We start from the raw sequence: 22,752 nt of genomic DNA, 5'->3' as shown, positions 1-22,752 counted from the left end.
CAGGGGGAAGATCGTTTCGTATGCCTAGATAGTCAATAAAAGCTTCATCGTTTTGAAATGTATCCAACTGTGCAGGTCCTTCATGATCCCAGTCAATGAGTTGGTGGTGAACAAGGGGAAGGCCGTTGATGTCTTCGAAGTTAGCGGGGCTAAGAGTGAAGATGTGATTATATTCGGGTATGTCAAGGTAATTATCAAGGTCATCAATGGCACTCTCCTCATCAGTCTCAATCACGAGCGAATCCAAATTATCATCACTAGTAGCGCATTCCGGAACAGGTGTTCTCATCCTATGTGATTTCAACCTAGAACCTTGAGACAAGGACTGTATAGACTCCTCATGGGTTGTTTCTTGACCAACTCTGAATTTGTTATAAAACTCCTCCTCTTCTGTGGGTTCACCTAGCTCTCTGAATGTCTCAGTGAGCTCGTAGTCATTGGAAGACTTGTCGGAACCCCATTCCCATTCATTGGAATCTGTGGAATAGCAATTCTCTTGTTGAATTTTGGCAGCTTTGATTTGTAAGGCTTCTTCTGTCCTTTGGGTGTGGACCTTGGAAGTTAAGAAACCAAGTCCTTTCGAGTGTTCCTTCTTGAAAGTCAATTCAGGTTGTAAAGGTTCAATGATGCCTTCCTTTCGTAACCCCAGAGGGCTTTTTCCATCATACCCAAATTTTTGTAGAATTTTGAAGCCTTTGCCATATTTCTCACATGGTAGATTGACATGATCTTGTGTTTCCTCTTCATTATCTTTGAAAAGCATTTTGTATACACCTTCCTCTTCTAGTTCACCCCATCTTTGAAAGGTAGTAGGGTCCCATTTGAGCGTCATGATGGAGATTTTCTTGTTAGGATGTGGTCTTCCATACTCTTTTGGGGAACTCATGACTTGTCTTAAGTACATGGTCTGATTGAAAGTATATTCCCCCATGCCTTTGTCCTAAAACTTGCCTCTAAGCTCACCTTGTTTGGATGTCGAAGGTTTTAATGACTCAGGATCAATGTATGCCGACGAAGGAACAACCTCTTGATTACTAGGAATGATGGTCTCAGTCTTTGATTTCAGGTTATTGCAATATATGAATGGATTAGGATCGCCATTAACTGTTACTTCCACTCCATTATGAGGAAACTTAATGCATTGGTGATATGTGGATGGGACTACCCTCATTTCATGAATCCAAGGATGTCCTAGCAATATGTTATAAGTGAGATTTAAATCTAGGACTTGATAGACCACATCCTTTGTAACTGGTCCCACTCTAAGAGGTAAAATGACTGTACCCTTGGATGAACGCTCTTCATCATCATATGCCTTAATGGTGATCTTGTTTGTAGAATTCACAGCTTTATCAGAATATCCCAATTGTGTGATAGTGCTTAATGTGCAAATGTTTAGACCTGCTCCTCCATCTATCAGGACTCGTTTTATTTGATGTTTGTGTATGAAGGCTTCAATGTGTAATGGTGCATTATGTGGCTGACTTACAGAGGCATCATCGGCTTCTGTGAATGTAAGGGAGTGTGGAATGGAAAGGTATCCCACCATGGCTTGAAATTGGTCCACGTTCAGATCAGTAGGAACAATGGTATCTCTCAAGATTTTATCAAGAATGGCTTTATGTGTGGGAGATATGCGTAAGAGCTCAAGAATGGAGATGAGCGCGGGTGTCTTCCCTAATTGTTCTACAAGGTCGTACTTAGGTTTGGTTGATGAAGAGGCAGTGTTTTTAGCTGGACCACCTTGCAAAGTAATTTTACCTCGACGGGTTGTAACATGACATTCAGAGGTAGGTTCAGAAGAAGATCCAACACCTTTTAGGACAATCTTGGGTCTCTGAGTAGAATTCTCAGATGCTTTGTCCTTGATGATAATAGTAGAGACGTAATTGTCCATCGAGATATTATTGATAGTTGAATCATAGTTGTAAGGTGCTCTAGTATAGTTGGCTTGGTCATCTGTGGCTTTAGCTTTTCCCTTGTCATGTTTTGGGAATGGTTCCTTAAACATCTCATGCTCTTGATTAGATGAATGTCCCTCAATCTCAAAGTCACCTCTATCAATGAGATCCTGTATGATGTTCTTCAGTCTATGACAATTTCCTGTCTTATGACCCTTGCTCTTATGAAATTCACAATACTCATCATCATTCCACCAATTTGGTTTGACCTTTGGTTCATATGGAGGGAAATCTGGAACTGTGATTACTTTGTTTGCCACTAGCTTCTTGAAAACTAACTCAAGTGGTTCTCCCAATGGAGTGTACTTCCTTCGTGACCTGGAAGTTGTTTGAGTATTCACTTGATTGTTTGTAGAACTTGATCCTGAAAAGATGAATTTGGGTCGCACTGTGTTGGCATCAACAACACCATCATTGACTGTGTTCTTGTTTTTATTCCAAAATCTTGGCTTGTCTTTTCCTTTAAAGTCATCTTTGTTTTCCTTAAATATCTTAATGACTCCTTGTTCAATTAGGACCTTTTTTGTTGCTAAGCCTTTTTCAATGACGTCCTTGAAGGTGGACAAACAAGCTTTTCTTAGATCATAACCAATCTTTTTGTTAACATTTTGGGTGAACATTTCTACCATTTGTTTTTGTGGAATTTCACAAGAGCATCTGCTGGCTAGATTTCTCCATCTTTGTAAAAATGATGCAAAAGATTCTCCCTCTTTTTGCTTAGTATTGCACAAAGTAGTAATTGATATGTTTGTCTCTATATTGTAGGAGAAATGTTGAATAAATGCCTCTGCTAAGTCACCCCATGACTTAATTCCAGGTGGAAGTTGGGAGAACCATTCCATAGCTTGATCACCTAAGCTTTGTGGGAATAATCTCATCAAATATGTCTCTTCTGCTGCTACCTCAATGCAAGCTGTGAAAAATTGTCTTATGTGTGCCTTAGGATCCCCTTTTCCTCTATACTTATCAAATTTAGGCGTCACAAAGTGTGTAGGAAAAGGAGGCATTGGAATGCTCTTGTCAAATGGATAAGGACATATGTCTCTCATTGTGTATGTTGGCTTCGGTGTGTTTATGTCCTCCATTTTCTTTTGTAAGTCCCTGATTTGTTGCTCCAAATTGCTCTTAGGTGGAGATCGACTTCTTGGACCATACCCCATGCTTGAGGCACCAATTGGAGGAGGAGCATGTTGCATATATGGATGATATTGATCATACACATGTTCATATGGAGGAGGTCTATAGTGATGCTGCGTATATGGACCACTTGGTATAGATTCATGTTGAGGAACACCATATCTATTTTGTGCATGTATACCATACTCTACAGGCATGTCATGTTCTATTGTATTGCCCCCAAATTTGACATGAGGTTTCCTTGTGTCCAAATTTTGAGCATGCCTTGGAATATCCCATTGCTTTGGTGGTTGATCCTTAGCATTGATATGTGATTGAGCATATTTTTCTCCATAAGACTTCCATAATGGTCTGTGAAGGTGAGTATCATATGTTTGACCATGTGTATGTGGGACCTCTGGTTTTTGAAGCAAAGCTGATGGTGATTCAGGTACCATGTGTGGTCCTCTATTTCCTCCACTATTAGGTCTCCTTTGATCCATATTGGAGTGAGGTTGTGGCAAAGGTCTATGTTCCATTATTTGAGACATGTCAAAATCATGAGGTATCTTGGCTCCACTTTGTGCCATCATTTGTAAGAAGTATTGTCTATCCCTCCTCATTATTTCCTCAACCAATCGATTGAAATGGGGATTCATAATGGATTCTTCCACATCTGCTGAATGTACTGAAAAGTTGTCCACATTGTCATTTTGTGTAGCATTGTTGTTTATAGTGTCCATGTTCTCAACATTTGGATTGTTTCTATAGGTATCCATGTCAGGTAATGTAGTATGATCAGAATTGAAAAAGATCTCATTGTCATACTTATAAGAACTCATGTTTGCGGACTCTTGAGCCTCTTTAGTTTCTCTCCTAGATTTTTGAAGACGGGTTTCAACCATGAACTAGGTATTGACCAAGATGTGAAAGACTAGATGAAAAGTGGAAAGAGTATGGAAGACCAAGAGTTGGATGAAATGTAAATGAATCTGAAGTGTACTTGCAATGTCCAAAGTGTAAGACCAAGTATGTATGTAGTAGAGTAGGTGTGACTTCCAAAGAGAGGATAGTTTCTCTTGATGAGGTAAGTTGACCTTGACTCTAAGTAAGACCAAATGAGACCCAAAGGTAAGAAACCTTGATGAGGGACCACCTAGCAAAGTGTTGTTGTATGTAGTGTGTTGATAAAGTATAGTGAGGACAAGCAAGTGACCTTTTGACTCAAGTTTAGACAATTGTGAATGTAATGAGAGATGTAAAGCAATGATGGACTTTGTGAGACCCAAGGACAGGTTGAATGCTAAATGAAACCTTAGAGAGATGACCTAGGAAGCTCAAGATTTCTGAAACTGACTGTGTTTGTTTGGTGGACTGTAACATTTTTTTAATTCTGGACACAGACGTGACTATATACTTCACAGATGCGTTTTCCTGACACAGACGCTACTCTGTTTAACACAGACACGCTTCTGTAACATAGACGCGCCTCCCTGGAACCTACAAAATGAAATATTGACAAAACATAGACGCGGATCCAGTTGTCGCAGATGCGCCTGAAAATCAAAAATGCGATCGGAAAGTGCGCAGACGTGAAAATATCGAAAATGCTGTCGAAAATGTCCGATCTGCAACTCCAAAAACACAAGATCTGCAACAAGGAGGTTAAATGCAAAGGGACAAGAGTCCCACCGGGAGTGCCAAAATGTATATGGTGAAAATGGATAACAATAATAACAATATTAAAAGGCTAAATGAATTCAACCACAAAACCCTAGCCTAACAATCAACAAAGATCCACCATAACATATGAAGATTACCTAAGACAATGCAAATCACATGAAATCACAAAGATTATACCATCACATGTCCAATAGGGTTTTGATCTCCATTCTTCCTATCTCCATTGATCTTGCTTGATATATTTGCTCTCAGATTTTATATGCACAAGAGCTCAACAAAGAACGTAATGTGGTTGTAAGTAGGATCATAGTGTAGTCAATTGATCAAGTAGTTAGCTCATTAGTTCATTAGGGTTTCATAATGAAGGAAGCATCTGCTTATATAGAAGACACTATATGAAATGGAGGGATAAGATTGAGAGGTGTAAAAGGAGGTCGGCTATGATTAGAGGGTAGGTAAAAGAAATAATAAAATAATGAAAGGGGTAGGTAGTGTATGAATTAAGAGATGAATGACATGTGTCATGGGTAGAAAAGGCTAATGAATTAATTAAATAAATAAAGATTTATTTAATTAATAGAAGAAGTAGGATAATTAAATAAATAAGAATATTTATTTTATTTAGGAAAATGATAATTTAAATAAATAAATGTATTTATTTAAATGAGAAATAAGGCTAGAAGAGGATAAATGAATTAATTAAATAAACAAATAAAGATTTATTTAATTAATAGAAGAATTAGGCTTAGATAATTAAATAAATAATATTTATTTAATTAGACTGGACAATTTTAGGTGTCTACACAATTAAGTATCATTTCTTGAGGGAGAAAGTCAGTGAGGAAGATGTCAAATTGGAGTATGTATCTACAAAGGATCAGATTGTAGATATCTTTACTAAGCCTTTGCCCACATATACATTTATATATCTAAGAGATAAGTTAGAGGTCTCTGCCCCTCGACTTGCCCCTCCTAATGAGAACTAGATACAAATTGAGATGCATCAATCCAGTGGACTTCATAGTCTTATCTTCTTATCCGGATTAGTGAGAAGGTGTTGCTACTCAGCTGGAGTAGTTAGTGTGTGGTTCAGTGGTTTGTACTTGTGGGAGAGTTTAATGATTTTTGTGTCTTTGGCATTGCTATCAAAGGGGGAGAGAAGCATGTGAAAAACTATCTTATCTTGGAAGATTTGCGTGCATGATCTCAGAGGGATATTGCTGGTGTTGATTTCTTTGTATTGATTGTTTTTCAAATTCATATGTTGCCATCATTGCCAAAGGGGGAGATTGTTGGATATTGTTGCTACTAGGATATGTTGTTGACATTGATGTCAACATATTCATGTGTTTTGGTGTTCCGATGTTGCAGAGAGTTGGTTTGGTTGTTTCAGTTGGTATGTTGTAGATGTGTTGGTGTGTATTTTTTATTTTAGTAATGAGGTATTTCTAGTTGATTCAGTGTTGGTTTCATGATGATATGTGGTGATTTGATAGGGTTATGGATTCCGATATGAGGATTGGTCTTTCTGTGTTCACGGTTGCAGTGTTCTGGTATTTGATTTGTTGTGCTCCAAAATGATTATATCTTGAGTTGCAGATTTGGGAGAGTGTTTGGGATGTTCACATGTATCTTCAATTCAGATGGTTCATGATTTGGTGCTCCGCAAGTTATCTTTCTGGTCCCAGTTGCTACTGTTGAGTGTTCTTGAGTATCAACGTGTTGATCGATGAAGATTTAATTAAGTGGTGTTGGTGCAGCTATTGCGAATGATTCTAACATGCTTGTTGGTGTTTCCTAATTGTGTCTTATTTGTTTTGCTTGCCCGCATTGATCACTGTGTGCGTTATTGAAGATCTTATGGGTCCGGTGATATTCTTTGTGTTATGCGATATTTTCGATGGTGTAGCATGTTGCGGTTGATCTTGGCAGGATTTCTAGTGGTGTTGTGTGTTAGAGGATTTGATTTGGGTCCACGATATGTCATCATGGCATTGTATTGGTCAGGTGGTTGATTTATATCTCGTGTGATGTAATTTTATAATTAGGTCTTAAGGGTTGAGCTGACCTTGTAGTCAAGGTTGATGAATTGTATAAATAGGTGTCATATTCATGTAATTTGGATGTAAGGTGTTGTATCTGCATTATCAGAGTGTGGTGTATGTGTGAACAAGCGAATTCATCTTTTAGTGAGAAGTGTAGAGAAAAGAGTGTTGAAGGGTAGATAAACGTGCTTAACCAAAACTGTCATCAAACATTTGAAGATGCTATTCTTTTAGTTCATCTAAACCGGATTGTTGTCTGATCTTTGTAAGGTAGTGAGCCTTCCTCAAGGTTGTATCCCTTCTTGTTTTTGATCGATGAGCTCTACGAAGTGTGCCTGAATGCATGTGCATTCTCCATTGTAATATTTTCACATACTACTGTAGAGTATCATCTTATTGTGGGTAGGTTCCCACCATGGTTTTTCCCTTAACTGGGTTTTCTATGTCAAAAATCTTGGTGTTATGTGTGTTGTTGTTATTGTGTTTATTTTTGTTGTTGCTGCAGTTAAACATTTATGAAGTTGTGCTTAAATTGTTTAATCCGGCAAAAACTGATTCACCCCCCCTCTCAGTTTTCCTTCATTGTTGTTGCCACCAAAGTTTGAGAATGTGAGAATGTTTGATGATGAAAACATTGAAGGCTATATTAATTGAGTGAAACAAATTATATATGCTCTTAGAGGTGTTGGTGGAAAAGTAGAAGAATGTGTTCAATTGTAAGGAAGATAATGACAACATTTCCCAAAAGATATAAACCGAGGATGTATGCCATTGAGGAAAGCCATGACATAAATAAGTATAATGTGGATCAACTCCTTGGTTCATTCACCGCCTTTGTGATTGTTGAATCAGATGACATCAAAACAAAAAGGAATTAAGCTACATTCAAATCTACAAAGAACATTAAAGAAGAATTAGAAGAAAATGAAGACATGGATGAGATTGAAGCAAACTTTGTAAGAAATTCGAAGAGAGGAACTGGAAAGCACAAAGGTAAGTTACCTCTAAAATATTTTAATTGTGTAAGAATTGGTCATTATGCTTCTAGATGTATGTATAAACAAGACTATGGTGGAAGACCTAATGATTGTAACAAAGGAAAGGAGAACTATAAAGGAAATAATAGAGATATCAAAAGAGATGATAGAGACAAGCAATAGAAGAGTTTTTGTTCAATGAAGGCCTACTCATCTAGAGAAGAAGATGACAATGAATCAAATGAAACAAAGATTCTTCATTTAGAAGATGTAAAGAATAGAAGAGTTTGCATGTAGTGTAGTCTTTGCATTTAGAAGATGTAAAGAATAGTGAGAAATCTGTAAATGCAAAGACTACACTACATGCAAAAGTGGAACCAAAGGCATGGATCATCGACTTAGAATGTTCAAAATATATGATCGATGATGGAGAAAAGTTTATTAACCTTGAAAAATATGATGGTGGAATAGTTAAGTTTGTAGTAGAAGAAGTTGCACCTATTTGTGGAAAAGGAAGCATCTCTATTGAAGTAAAGCATAAAACTGATGATGTTTATTATGTCAAAGGTTTGAGACATAACCCATTGAGTGCGATTTAGATGTGTAACAAGGGTCATAAGGTCATATTTCATGGATTTGGATGTGAAATCAGAAAAGGAATCTCTAGAAGATTAGTTGCAGAGGGCACAAGGACTAATGCCAATGTTTCCTTTGTGAAGGACAATAATGGAGGCAATTATTTATTGGCACAAGTTTGTAATCAGATTGAGGATGTACCTATGACCAAGGCTATCCCTGATACTATAATAGAGATGAATTCCCTAGAAGATAAAATTTGGGAAAATATAGTAGAAGAAAAATAAAATGTGACAAACGAAAGCTAGACAGTGGAACTAGTACCTAACTCGGTAGACAAGAATCTGGCAAAGACAAGTGAGAGTTCATGAACAAGCTAAATAATGATGGTAGAGTAAAGGTCATGGATGAAATAAGGAACTATAACCAAAATGGTTTCCCTTAGATTTGGAATGAGAAAGTATTCAAGAGGTCTCTTGCTATTGCTCAAATCAGGTACTCATCAACTTTCAATGGTAAGTGTTTTTCATGCAATAAGTTTGGACGTAGAGCTATTGAATGTAAAATTGAAATTAGATCACATTTGTTTAATGGTTAGTGTTACAATTGTAACAAGGTTTGTCATAAGGCTAATGAGTGCAAAAGTAGGATGATGTGGAATTTAAATGATAAGAATGTTCAATCTTTCAATGGACATTGTTATACTTGCAACCATTTTGGTCATAAGTTTTTTGAGTGTACAAGTGTTATCAAAGGAGTGAAAGTATTAGAAGAGATAGAAAAGTCATAAAAAATAGAAATGGTTCTCAACAAGGTCCGGTATGTTACAACCATTATAAATTTGGACATATTGCCAAAATTTTCAAAGAAATATGAAGAATGGTCCAGTAAAGAAGATTTATGTCAATGTAGAAAATGAGAAGTTGAAAAAGATGTGGTTGAAGAAATCGAAAGAAAAAGTGGAAGAAAAAAGTGAGGATGGGTCTAGACCCTCTGGTGTTGCTGATTCTTCTTCTAGTAACTAGATAATATGCACTATCTGAGGGGGAGATAAAAATGAAGATATTATGACCCCCCATGTGGTTTGATGCTGAAGATGTTTTCAGCATGACAAAGACTCTAGAGTCTAACTCATCATTGGTGAGGATCCCAAAGTCTATAGATGGAGAAGTTGTTGAAATCAAAGGGATATTGGGGCTCCTGGAAGTTGCTGTGTTGGAGCAGGTCTAGAAGCCAATTTGATAATGCAAACATGTCAAAGGAAGATATTACTAAAGATAATGTTGATAGAAGGATTCTAGAAGATTCAAGAAGAAACTGGAAATGTGAGATAACAAAAATATAGACGTTGTGTGCTATTTTTGGATCTTGATTGTGTGTTTTTTTATCTGTATCAAGATCCAAAAATAACACACTAGAACATTATGGATTGTGGAAAAATGATATCACTAATAAATACCCTCGATGAGAGGGAATTATATTGGAAATCAAAGCAATTAGAGTAGTTGAGGATCAAGCTTTCCAAGAAGGTTGAAAGCCTAAAATTCCTTAATTTGATGCAAATTAAAAACCACACAATAGAGAACAAGAAATAACACACAATAGCATTATGGATTGTGGAAAACTGATATCACTAAGAAATATGGATGACAGAAAGAGTATAAGTAGTGATGCATTTGTCCAGGGGAAGTTGTTTGGGCTCTATTTTTTCTTCCTCGATTGATGTTGTTGTTGCCCTCAGGGGAGCATATAAGGATGAGGTTTTTTGAAAATTGTTACATCCTTGTCAGGGGGAGTATTGTAGTCTCTTGTGATATTTCAGGTTATAGTATGATGTGATGTACTCTTTGGGAGAAAGAGTTTTAATTAAAGGTAGAGCTATTCAAATTTGTGGTCATTGTCCTTGATACCAAAGGAGGAGAAAATTCAGTATAGTGCCCTTTGTCCTTATGTTAAAGGGGGAGAGATATACAGGTTGAGTTCAATTGTCTTTGTTATTAGTGGTACACAAGTGTTTCCATTAATGACAAATGGGGAGAATACCAGAGTTGTGTTGTGTTGTCATTGATGTTGAAGTAAGAATGGTGTAGTGGAAGTTTCAATATGCATGAAAGAGTATATTTATGTGTTCTGGTATTGTTGCTTGTGTCGCCATTGATGTTGAAGTAAGGATGGTATAGTAGAAGTTTCAATATATAAGAAATATTATTTATGTGTTTTGGTATTGTTGAATTGTCTTGTGGACATTTTGAACTATTTTTGGAAGGGTGGTATAGTAGAAGTTTCAATATGTAGGAAAAAATATTTAGGAAGCAAAGAGTTTTTAATGTCCTAGTGGGAGAATGCCTTGCATTCCTTTAGTATGTGAAAATTATATGCTATGGTTTTGAATATAATGTCTATGTTTTGTGTATATTGCACTATTAGATTTGGAGATCCTTTATTGCTCAGATGGTAGAGTTGGTTGTTTCTATTTATGAGAGTAAGGTTATTTGTCAGAATAGGTTTGGCTCGAATTCCTAGTGGTTTCTGAATATATAGATTCAAGTGTTGTGGTTTGGAGGACACGTTCTTGTGGTTTGTGTAGTGTTTCAGTCCAGTTTTCAAGTGATGATTTGATTGGCAAGTGGAGTTATGATGTTTTGAGTTTTGTGTTGTTAGATGGTTTGGTTTTCGATTGACTATGATGTTGTATAATACTTGGATCATATTCTTTTGGTTTGGGTTTTGTTTGAAGGATGAGTCTAGTTAGTGTTTTTGGTCTCACCATGGTGTGTGTAGATCCACATTGTGCAATTTGCATTAGAGATTCATTTTTAGGCCAACTACATTAAGGATTTTAATGATTTATCTTGTGTATAAAGAAGTGTAGATGTATGAGTGAGGGCATGGAAAGAGTGTGAATTGGGAAGTAGTACATACTAGTAGTTTATAAGTAGATTTGATATTGAGGTTGTGCAAAAGTCAATTGTGAAGAGCTTTGATGATAATTGTAAGGAAATTAAGTAGTGGAACAACTTCCTACACTAACCTCGAGAGGAGGGTAATATTTTTTTAACAGATCGTTACAACAATTGCATAAAATTGATAGAAATAAACATAATATCATGCATACCACAACACAGTGATTTACATGGGGAAAACCCTTTCGGGAGAAAAACCCCACACTCCAAAAGCAACTCAATATATTATTCAACAATCAATAACAAATTACAATATACCTATAGAAAAATCTCTTCATAGGAGTACCACTAATAAGAGATTCAGAGGTAACTCAATAGCCATAATACTCTTACTCACAACCTCTATCTCATGGACCTCATATATAGGAGATACAATACAAGAAATTGTCAAACGGTATAAGTATTACAAAACCATGGTCTAAAACTACCCAATAAAGTAGAGCCAACCTTATCTCCATTCTAGATGCCCTATGACATGTCAAAACACACATCTACACGTGTTCCTCCCTTTTACAACTCATTTATGTGTTGGATGCAATTTATATTTCCTATTTCAGGAGTCCAAACTTCCAGAGGCCATAACTTGTGAACTGGGTGTCTGATTGACAAACCGTTTGATGCGCCGGAAAGCTCACTAAGTGATCTATTACCTTGTATCTAGTTATGCCAGTTATGCCCACTTTTTAGGATATTTCAAAGGGTCTAAAGTCCTAAAAATTAAATTTAAACCTTTCATCGCACCCTCCAAAAATGAAAATTTCAATATCTTCAAAACTAGCTATGATCTTGCGATAAAAATTTACTGACATGCTTATCTAGCCAATCAAAAGCTTTGGGGAGAATTTCAAAGCATTTTGTGCTCAAACAAATAATTACTATAAATAGTAACCTCATGTAAATGAAAGGTTGAGACACCATTTTCCCAACAATAATATCTTTTGTATGACAGAGTTTTGAGATAGAGTCCAAAGTTAGATGTGTTTGCCATGATCTTGGTTGCTTGACATAGTGGTTCAAGGAACATTTCATGATCAAGAGATCTTTTTTGTTTCAATTCAGCTATTCCCTTCTCTACCAAAAGATAGTGAGTCTCTTGGAAGATTTCTATATCTTGTCCTAAGACAATGTGTTTCAGCTCTACAAGTCATTTGTATCTTTCCCTAAGGTTGCACGCCTTAGTTCTACAAGTCCACTTGGGAGAAATGAGTTGTAGAGGAAACATTGTAATAAAATATATTCATATTATGAGTTTGATTCTCACTGTGGTTTTTCCCTACTTGGGTTTTCCACATAAATTTGGCGTTAATGTGTTTGTTGTGCTTGGTGCTTTCATGATTTAATATTGGTGTGATTATATAATTAAGATTTAAAGTTTAAATATTTGAAATTAAGTGTTCTAGACTGATTAACCCCCCCTCTCAGTCTTGTGGTGTGTTCAACAATAGCATCATTTTTTACAACATCTTTGTGGTGACCAATCGCTGATAGGGTTGACTTGTTTCAATATCCTTACAAGACCTTGAGCTTAAGAACATTATTTGTCTTTTCAACATTGTAGAAGTTATACTCTCTAATAACACATTTCGCTTCCTTGTTTTGTCCAATTTTGATAGCCACTTCAACATATTTTCTTATTGCTCCAGAATCATAGTAGGAATTTGTAGTGATGAAGTGCTTTGAATCATGATTTTACGCGATACATTGTGTACATGAACAACTCACCTTCCTTTGCAATATATCCTTCATAGCATCTTCCACTTCGAGTGACATTAAACCTACCAAAGATATAATACAAATCACTTTCATAGATCATTAGTACCATTCATCATGAGAATTGTTATAACCAAAGGGTATCAAAAGTATAAAGGCATCCATCAAGTTTCCTAATGTATGTAGATTCACCATGATTACCTTTACAAATAAAATTTTAGGGATTAACATCTTAATTCATGACCAAGGATCATTAAAATCATACAAGAAATATCATGACAAACATCCACAAAACCTTATTTTCATAGTTCAATATCCCTATCATTAACGGAACATTAAGATGATTCAAGAGAGTTCAACTTTATAATGTGCACATGAAAGTCAGGTGCACATGATAGTCCTAGAGTTTAATCTCTTCTAGGGTATTGACATTCGGGTTTAGGCCTCACGTTTGGATTTAGGCTTTTAACATGATTATGGAATTCAACATTCAAATCATATCAAGGAATTTGGGATATTACGACATCTATGAAATATTGAAACTCCCTCACTATGTTCTTAGTACACATCAAGTTCTTGGGAACTTTGTATGATTTTGGATTCATTTGTCTAACCTTCTTCATGGTATTGCCATGATTCTTTCTTTCGAGTTATACATTCTTTAGATTTTTCTTTGATTGGAAATGTTAATACATTGTATATGGATTTCCTAAGTTGGTCTTATTTCTTGATTCAAATATTACAAACTGCCCTCTTACATCGACCTTTCATATAGTTTGAGGTTCTTATTCATGTTCTTTGTTTCCCCAATTGACTACCTTATCCACTCTTTCATTTATCTATGGAACCAAAAGTAGCACCATAATCAACCTTCACAAGATTTAAAATATTGTTCTTGGCTTGAAAGATCAAGATCATACAACTTTAGGGATCAAAGATGATAGTGCCTTGACCTTGTTGATAACTTTTCACTCAACCACCCTAATGCCAAGACTTGACAATCCACCATGAAATAAGAAAATAGCTTTGATTCACAAATTGCCTTGATAATATCATTGTTAATGCTATAGATTGGAAAACACAAAGAGGAAGTGCAACTAGTAATCATGAGCCAGCCTTAAACCACACACACTAAGCATCAAATTAAGCCTAGAGGATGTGTAGCGTCCTAAAATTGCGAAACTTGCAATTTTGACTGCATTTGGGTCTTCACGATGGCGGTGCAACGTTGAACCTGAATGGAGACCCCGAAACCTGCTTGCGACATCAAAAATTGCATATTTCTGCACCTTGGCCTGATCCTTCCTTGCACCCTGCTGTCCCGGGAGGTGGGACCATGGCGCCCAGCGCCCTGGTCCCTGGCCCTATTTTGGGCCCGGTCTCTTGTTGGGCATCGGGTCTTTAAGTTTGCAATTTGGAAAATGATGCTTCTAGGTCGGCCTAAGGTCGGAAAAATCAGTCTCTCAACCCTAATTGACAAGTATATAAACTACTTTTCCTCTCCTAGAAAGAGAGGAAGGAAATAAGCAAGAGCAAGGCGCTGAAGCGATATTCAAACATTCAAACATTCAAGCATTCAAGCATTCCTTCAAGCAATTGAGCATTCTAAGTCTCCATTCAAGGCTAAGTGTTGCATTCAAGACAAGGATTCAACCATTGAAGAGGAGATCACCTACAACATACAACATCATTACACCTTCGCATGTAGGAATACAAACATTCTTACAACAAGGTATCAGTACTTGTTTACATTACAAACATTTACATTTACAACATTCTCATTTCTTGGTTAATTCCAAAACCGGGGTTTGACCTAAAGGAAAACCCCTAATCCCTAACCCCCCAATCATCCTCTCTTTTCTGTGTGTAGGTTGCAGGTACGCGGCTGTAATTGAAGATCTGGAATCCTTGTGCAGAGACGAACAGGTCCCCCTTCATTTCACGGATTTTTCGGAGGACCGTGTGCACTCCGGGTGCCATCGTCCCATCAACTTTCGCTCAAATTTGCAGAACAACATCGTCTCAACATTTTACTGCTAATTTCAAGTCCGCAGCTTCATCCCGTGTCCCTATCTCTGTCTACAAGTGAATCTTTCTTACTTTACATGCATTCCTAGTTCAATCCTTCTATCTACATTCTTTACAAAAGAGAGTATCCTTGGTGTCTTAACCCTTGAAACTCATTTAGAATCCAGTCTTGCATTGTGTGGGATTGGATCTTGTGGGTTTCAACCCCTCTTTTGAATGTAAAGTCTCTCCTAAGTGAAAATCGTCAACCCTAGTGACCCTCCTTTCTCTCTCCTTGGAGTGGAGTGGGGGGAACAACTAGGGTTCGATTTTTCCGCTTTACATTTTGGTGAACCCGATGTGAACATCCTAATTCTAATTATTCATGGTTAGATCTGAAAAATTCGCTTCCTTAATTACATTTCCATGTTTGATCTTTTGCAAATTTTAGAGGTTAATTGCATAAAAACCCTAAAATTTTCTTTTTAGTAATTGAGCTTGTGAAAAGTTTAATTGTTAATGCTTGTTTCAGATCTACCCTTCTATTACAAATTGTCTTTGTGCTTTAATTCTGAAAATTAAGTGGTTAAATGTCAAAACCCTAATTTTTAAAACCCTCTTGATTCAACCTTTGACTGATAATTTCACTAATCAAAACACCTCCAAATCGGCTGTAACTTTGGCTTCCGCAACAAAATCATAATATCTCTCATCCTTGAAAATTTTGAAAAAAGTTGTGAGGACCGTGTGCACCCCGAGCGCCATTGTCCCCGACATTTTTTCCGAAATTTCGGGAGCTAGATCTTACTGTATTTTTCTGCTAAAATCCAAAATCTTGGTTGATTTCATTAATTCTAACACTTTCAAAATTAAAGTCAAAGTTGGTCTAGTGATTGCTTGGATAAAGGCTTATAGTCATTCAAAAATTGTTGAAATTGAAATTTTTGTTAAAATTGTGTTTCTTACAGTCCTAAATCTGAAAAGTGTGTTGGCATTCATTCGAAATTTCAATGCTTTGTTCAAATTTTTGCAGTTTGTGACTTTTGAAATTAAGTGTTTAATTGTAACAACCTTGATTTCCACTTTCAAAAGTGAATTTTGCATTAAATTGAGTCAACTTTTAAATTTCAAAGCCTGCATCGCTTTTAGTATTCCCTCTAAAATCATAAAATTCAAAATTTCAATTTCCCTCTCTTTTTCAAAATTCAAATTTTGCATTTTTCAACAATCTTGGTAGGGTTCAACTTTGAGATTGCAACTTTATTTTGGCCTATCTACAGATCGTAAAATCACTCAATTTTTTCAGATTAGCTTTAAAATCATCATAACTTTCATCCCTGAAAAATTTCAAAAAAAGTTGCGAGGACCGTGTGCACTCCGTTCGCCACGGTCCCTGACATTTTTTCCGAAATTTCGGGAGATTGTCCTGATTGTATTTAACAGCTTAAATCTAGGAGATTGGCTGATTTTATTGAAAATTGCTACCTCTAAAATTCAAAATCTTCTCTCTCTCTTTAGTGCATGAGTTTTACAACAATAAGCCCTACTTACACTATTCCCGTTAGACGAAGCCTTAGAATTAAGTCCTTCCAAGGTTTAATTACCGAGGAGATGGAACCTAATTTGAATGGCCTTTTTAACGAAGACACGGGTAATTCCTCTAATCCTCTTAATGATGAAGAAGCTCTCCATGAGGTTCCTGTAGAACAACTTTCGAAATTGGATAACCAATTTGATGATTTTCAGCGATGGATGTCTCAAGAATACCCCGATAGTCAAGCTCTTTCATTATTGAGGGTCTTACACGTATGGTTCAAAGTGATAAGAATGGAATTGATATTTTGCGTAGAATTGCACACATTGTGGATTCGAATGTGATGCCTATGAAAAGTTGTGCCGAAACCTTAGGTTATACACAACCTCCTACTCAAGTCAATCATTCTATTCCTTTGACGACTTCTATTGCTAGTATACCTACTTTTACATCAAACATAATGACTACTTCAATACAAGACATTCCACCTATGATCACCAGTCATGGGGGAAATCCTTCCTCTTCAATCAACCCTCTTCCTTCATTCAATCCAACTTCTTCATTCATTCCTTCAATGAGTGTTCCTATTTCATCTCCATAAATAAACACGACGCAAGGGGGCAATTCATTTAACCATTCCATTCCTCCTTGTAGTGTTCCTCCTTTCCAATAATCTCCTATGACTAACTATCATAGTGTCCCACCACCTTACTCTCAATCAATACCTTGTTTCAATAACATAATACCTCCATCACAATCTAACACGTCTAATATGAACTCTTCGACTGAAGCGACCATTAACAATCTTGCACAAACTGTCTCTTCTTTACAGCAACAAATTGCCTCTATGAATCAATCTAAGTTTAGTGTGCCCACATTTGATGTTGCAAGCCCACTTTCTCTTGACATTGTTAGAGCTATCCCCCCTAAACATGTTGAAATCCCGCAGTTGGAGCTTTATAATGGTAAAGGTGATCCTCTAACACATGTTAAGACCTTTCAAACAATATGTACCGATTTTGCTTATGACCAAAGGTTGCTTGCAAAACTGTTTACTAGAACATTAAGAGATAAAGCCCTACAATGGTATTGCTCGTTGCCTTCTTATTCTATTACTTCTTTTCAACAACTTGCAAATGCTTTTATTCAACAATTTCAAAACAATATAAGTCCTAAAGTTACTTTGATTGATTTAATGCATTGTAAACAAGGTGTTAAAGAAAAAGTGACTGATTTCATTGGTAGATATAAGCATTTGTATGCTCATATTTCTTTTCCAGTACCTGACAATGATATTCAAAGAATCTTTATTTCTAATTTACAAAAAGATATTAGAGAAAAACTCCTATTTTCTGAGTTTACTTCTTTCCAACAGTTGTGCGCAACTCTTCACAATTATCAACTGACTGTGAGTCAAATGGAACAAGCAAATCCTATGGCTCCGAGTGATAAGGGTGATAGTAGTCAACAACCATTTGGGAAGTTTAAACCGAATAGAGAGTCCATTAAGTTCAATGAAAACATCATCAACAACAATGTGAATGCAGCATCAGGTGTGCCTCCTATTTCTAAGTTTTTCAAGAAAGAAAGAAAGTTTACTTCTTTGAATGAATCATTGCATAGTATTATGAATAGGTTATTGGAACAAAATGTGCTTACTCTCCCTCCTATAAGGCAAATAGATCCTGCAAAGATTAATTCACCCTATTTTGATAACAAATCTTTTTGTCAATTTCATCGTCAACCTAGCCATGATACCGAAAAATATTTTGCTTTAAAGGGTAAAATTCAAGATTTGATTGATAATAATACTATCTCTGTTTCTGGTGTGAATGATAAAGGCAACACATCTGTAGCTCCTCCTAACCAAAATCTTAAGATTTTTACTGATCCATTACCTTCTCATACCTCTAATGTGATTGATACTAATGATTCCTCTGTCTCAGCTGATGATCTTGTGTCTATGACTCCGAATGTGATTAACTTTGTAGAGCAGCAGAAAATCCCTAAAGAACCTTCCATCACATTTGATTCCAGTGAAACTATCAGAGCACTTGATGGTCCTTTATATATAGTTCCAAAAGTCAAGAATACACCTTGCCGTGGAGTGCTTATTGATCCTTCTTGCATAGTTAATGTCATTACTGAAGAATTTCTTTTTACTTTGTAATTGAATCAAGTGATCTATGACGAAACAAATGTGGTTGTGAAACCATTTGATGCATTTTCTTCTCCTACAATTGGTTCTATTACATTACCTATTTAGGTCCATAACAAACCCCTTGATGTGGACTTTGCTATTATTCCATCATCTGAACAATTTCGTGTGAAGCTAGGCTATCCTTGGCTATCTTCCATGAAAGCTATTGCTTCTCCTATTCACAAGTGTTTGAAATTTCCCCATAATGGTGAAATTGTTACAGTCAATCATAGTCTCTTTAAACCAGCTGAAAGAACTTCTAGCATTCCTATTGATTATTTTTGGCCTAAACAATTCCAATCTCTTCCACCACGGAGTGATCATCTTTTCAAATCTTATCAAAAGTGGAAAAAAGATATGATCCTATCTCTAAGTGAACCTAGAACACCCAAACTTGATATTCCTATCATTCTTGAGAAGGAAGTTCTTCCTTTGAAAGATAAAACTAATGTCTTTCCTCAAGAAGATTCCCAACCCATCCCTATGAATGTGACTATGCCTATGTCTAATAAACTTCCTAAAAGTAGACCTATACCTTCTCATCATGATGGACTTGGTCTCCTTCCTAAACCAAATATTCCTCCTTTATATGGAGCAGTTCCTCCTCCTTCCTCTTATAGAGAGAAGAGACCTTCCTCTTCTCCTATTGTTCAACCTAAGAGACCACAACCTAAACACCCAAGTGATAAGGATGAGAACATTCCTCCTCCTCACTCTTCTCAACTTCCTACTAAGACTAGATGAAATCATTCTGCACGTGAACGCCGACGAAAGCGTCGTCTTAGAGCTCAGGCAGTTGCTTCTCAAACTTTGCAATCCCCAAAAACACCTTCAGCTAGTATTATTCCATTTTCTCCTTAGCCAAAAATTGAGCCAAAATCTCCTAAACATAAGATGCATGATGGTCTTGATCCTGTGCGAGTTAAAGATCCTATTTTTATAAATCTTGATGACGAAAATGTTATTCATGATGAAAATGTTACTCCTCTTTCTTCTGATAGTGAATATGAATATGTTGATGTTGATAACCATTTATCTAACGCATTTTATAAAGCAATTATCCTAGCTCCTAGACAAGAACAACGAGGCTTGGAACATGAACATAGCCCTTGTTTGGATCTTGTGATAGCTCCATCTGCTGTGTTGGATGTTCCTCCTCTAGCGTGTTTCCTACCTTCCCAAAATATTGATCAGCAAGATCGGAGGGTGGATGACATGCTAGACTAGTTTCATTAGCATAGCAGACTCTCTCCTCCTCTCTTGATCTCTTTTGTTACTTCTTCTATGTGTTATTCTCATTCTTCTATTTGTTGTCCTTAGTGTTGTCTACTTGACGACAATGCAAAGCATTGAGATCTCTTGGTCTCTCTCATGTTGACTCAAAAGACACATGTGTTCCCTTCTTCTAGGTGACCTTCCTTGATTGGGGAATGAAGAACAATTATGCATACATACATATGATATACATGAATTGTCATACAGCATACTGACCCCGAGGAAAGCGAAGTTACCTCGTGCTTTGTGTTTTGTGTCTATTATCCTTGGGTTTATCTCACACTTGGGGGCTAAATCCTTGTGATAACGTGCTCCTTTCCCTTCTCATTTCCTATATGTATAACTACCTTAAAGCAATCACCCCCGATGAGGCATGTGCGATCGCTTTAACGTAGGGGGGCATACACCCCGTTCATATCTCTTCAAGATACTTGAAAATTTCTTGGCGAACTTAGCTTTGCCTTGAAAATTTTTGGTATTTTTCTTGCATGACTCATAGTGAGGGAACCTTACTACTGACAGTCATGGTTCTCCCTCGTGATCTTCCCTTTTACTTTTTCAATCCAAGTTGTAAGATCCTTAGTCCACTGGGGGCTTGGTGTATCTTGCCTCCTTGACGTGGTGAAAGTTTTTCAATGTTGTTTCCTTGTACTTTACCAGAAGTATGGGCGTACGCTTATACTCCCGCTAAAGTGGGGGCTAAATGTAGCGTCCTAAAATTGCGACACTTGCAATTTCGACTGCATTTGGGTCTTCACAATGGCGGCGCAACGTTGAACCTGAATGGAGACCCCGAAACCTGCTTGCGACATCAAAAACTGCATATTTCTGCACCTTGGCCTGATCCTTCCTTGCACCCTGCTATCCCGGGAGGTGGGACCATGGCGCCCAGCGCCCTGGTCCCCCAGGACCATGGCGCCCAGTGCCCTGGTCCCTGGCCCTATTTTGGGCCCGGTCTTTAAGTTTGCAATTCGGAAAATGATGCTTCTAGGTCGGCCTAAGGTCGGAAAAATCAGTCTCTCAACCCTAATTGACAAGTATATAAACTACTTTTCTTCTCCTAGAAAGAGAGGAAGGAAATAAGCAAGAGCAAGATGCGGAAGCGATATTCAAACATTCAAACATTCAAGCATTCAAGCATTCCTTCAAGCAATTGAGCATTCTAAGTCTCCATTCAAGGCTAAGTGTTGCATTCAAGACAAGGATTCAACCATTGAAGAGGAGATCACCTACAACATACAACATCATTACACCTTCGCATGTAGGAATACAAACATTCTTACAACAAGGTATCAGTACTTGTTTACATTACAAACATTTACATTTACAGCATTCTCATTTCTTGGTTAATTCCAAAACTGGGGTTTGACCTAAAGGCAAACCCCTAATCCCTAACCCCCCAATCGTCCTCTCTTTTCTGTGTGTAGGTTGCAGGTACGCGGCTGTAATTGAAGATCTGAACCTTGTGCAGAGACGATTAGGTCCCCCTTCGTTTCGCGGATTTTTCGGAGGACCGTGTGCACTCTGGGCGCCATCGTCCCGTCAACTTTCGCTCAAATTTGCAGGACATCATCATCTCAACATTTTACTACTAATTTCAGGTCCGCAGCTTCATCCTGTGTCCCTATCTCTGTCTACAAGTGAATCTTTCTTACTTTACATGCATTCCTAGTTCAATCCTTCTATCTACATTCTTTACAAAAGAGGGTATCCTTGGTGTCTTAATCCTTGAAACTCATTTAGAATCCAGTCTTGCATTGTGTGGGATTGGATCTTGTGGGTTTCAACCCCTCTTTTGAATGTAAAGTCTCTCCTAAGTGAAAACCGTCAACCCTAGTGACCCTCCTTTCTCTCTCCTTGGAGTGGAGTGGGGGGAACAACTAGGGTTCGATTTTTCCGCTTTACAGGATGTTAGCCAACTCTGAGTGTTTAACACTTTTAAGCCTAGAAGTGTATTATTCTAGTGTGACAACATACATTAAGCAACATATTAAGCTTAGAAATGTCAGCCAACTCTGAGTATCTAACACTTTTAAGCCCAGAAGTATAAGCTTAGTGTGTATGATTTAAGCGTAATCATGTCATGGATTTATCTTTGACACAGTTGACTTATTGAACCTACTTTTCTAAACACCTTTTTATCATGTTTGTGGATTTTGGGTGATGGATGTGTTAGGTCATTCATTGGCACATTGTGATTTTGGGTGATCATAATGTCTTATGGAGATTCCACACAGTTTCCATTATGCCAAGTTTCACTTTTCCTTGAAACATTTCCACCACTTCTTGTTTTCCCGATTCTGGCATTTGCCTGAGCTTTTATTATTAGTTCTTCATGCTTGTTTTCGTCAGACTTTCTTTTCTATTGGCTCAACTTCACAATATGGGTTTGTGTGCTTCTCCTTTGTTTACTTCATCGGGATTTCGTTTCTTCTTTCCCATCTTTTATAATTTTTTGAGACTCCGACTTATTATCAACTTTCTTGCGTACTGCACATAGTCGATATTTCTTTATTTTTGGATTGATCAACATCTCGTAGAGACATACTATAAATGTTATATTTTCGTAATGTCTTTAGTGACCACATCTTTGCATGAATTCTAGCATTTCATCATATAAACCTATCTACGTACCTTCTCACTGATTCAACTCCAAATGTAATGTTCATTCATTCTTGCTTAAAGATCATGCTAATCGATAGACA

Source organism: Cryptomeria japonica, chromosome 11 (genome assembly GCF_030272615.1).
Source record: "Cryptomeria japonica chromosome 11, Sugi_1.0, whole genome shotgun sequence".
NCBI classification, from domain to species: Eukaryota; Viridiplantae; Streptophyta; class Pinopsida; order Cupressales; family Cupressaceae; genus Cryptomeria; species Cryptomeria japonica.
This window is presented reverse-complemented; position numbering follows the sequence as displayed.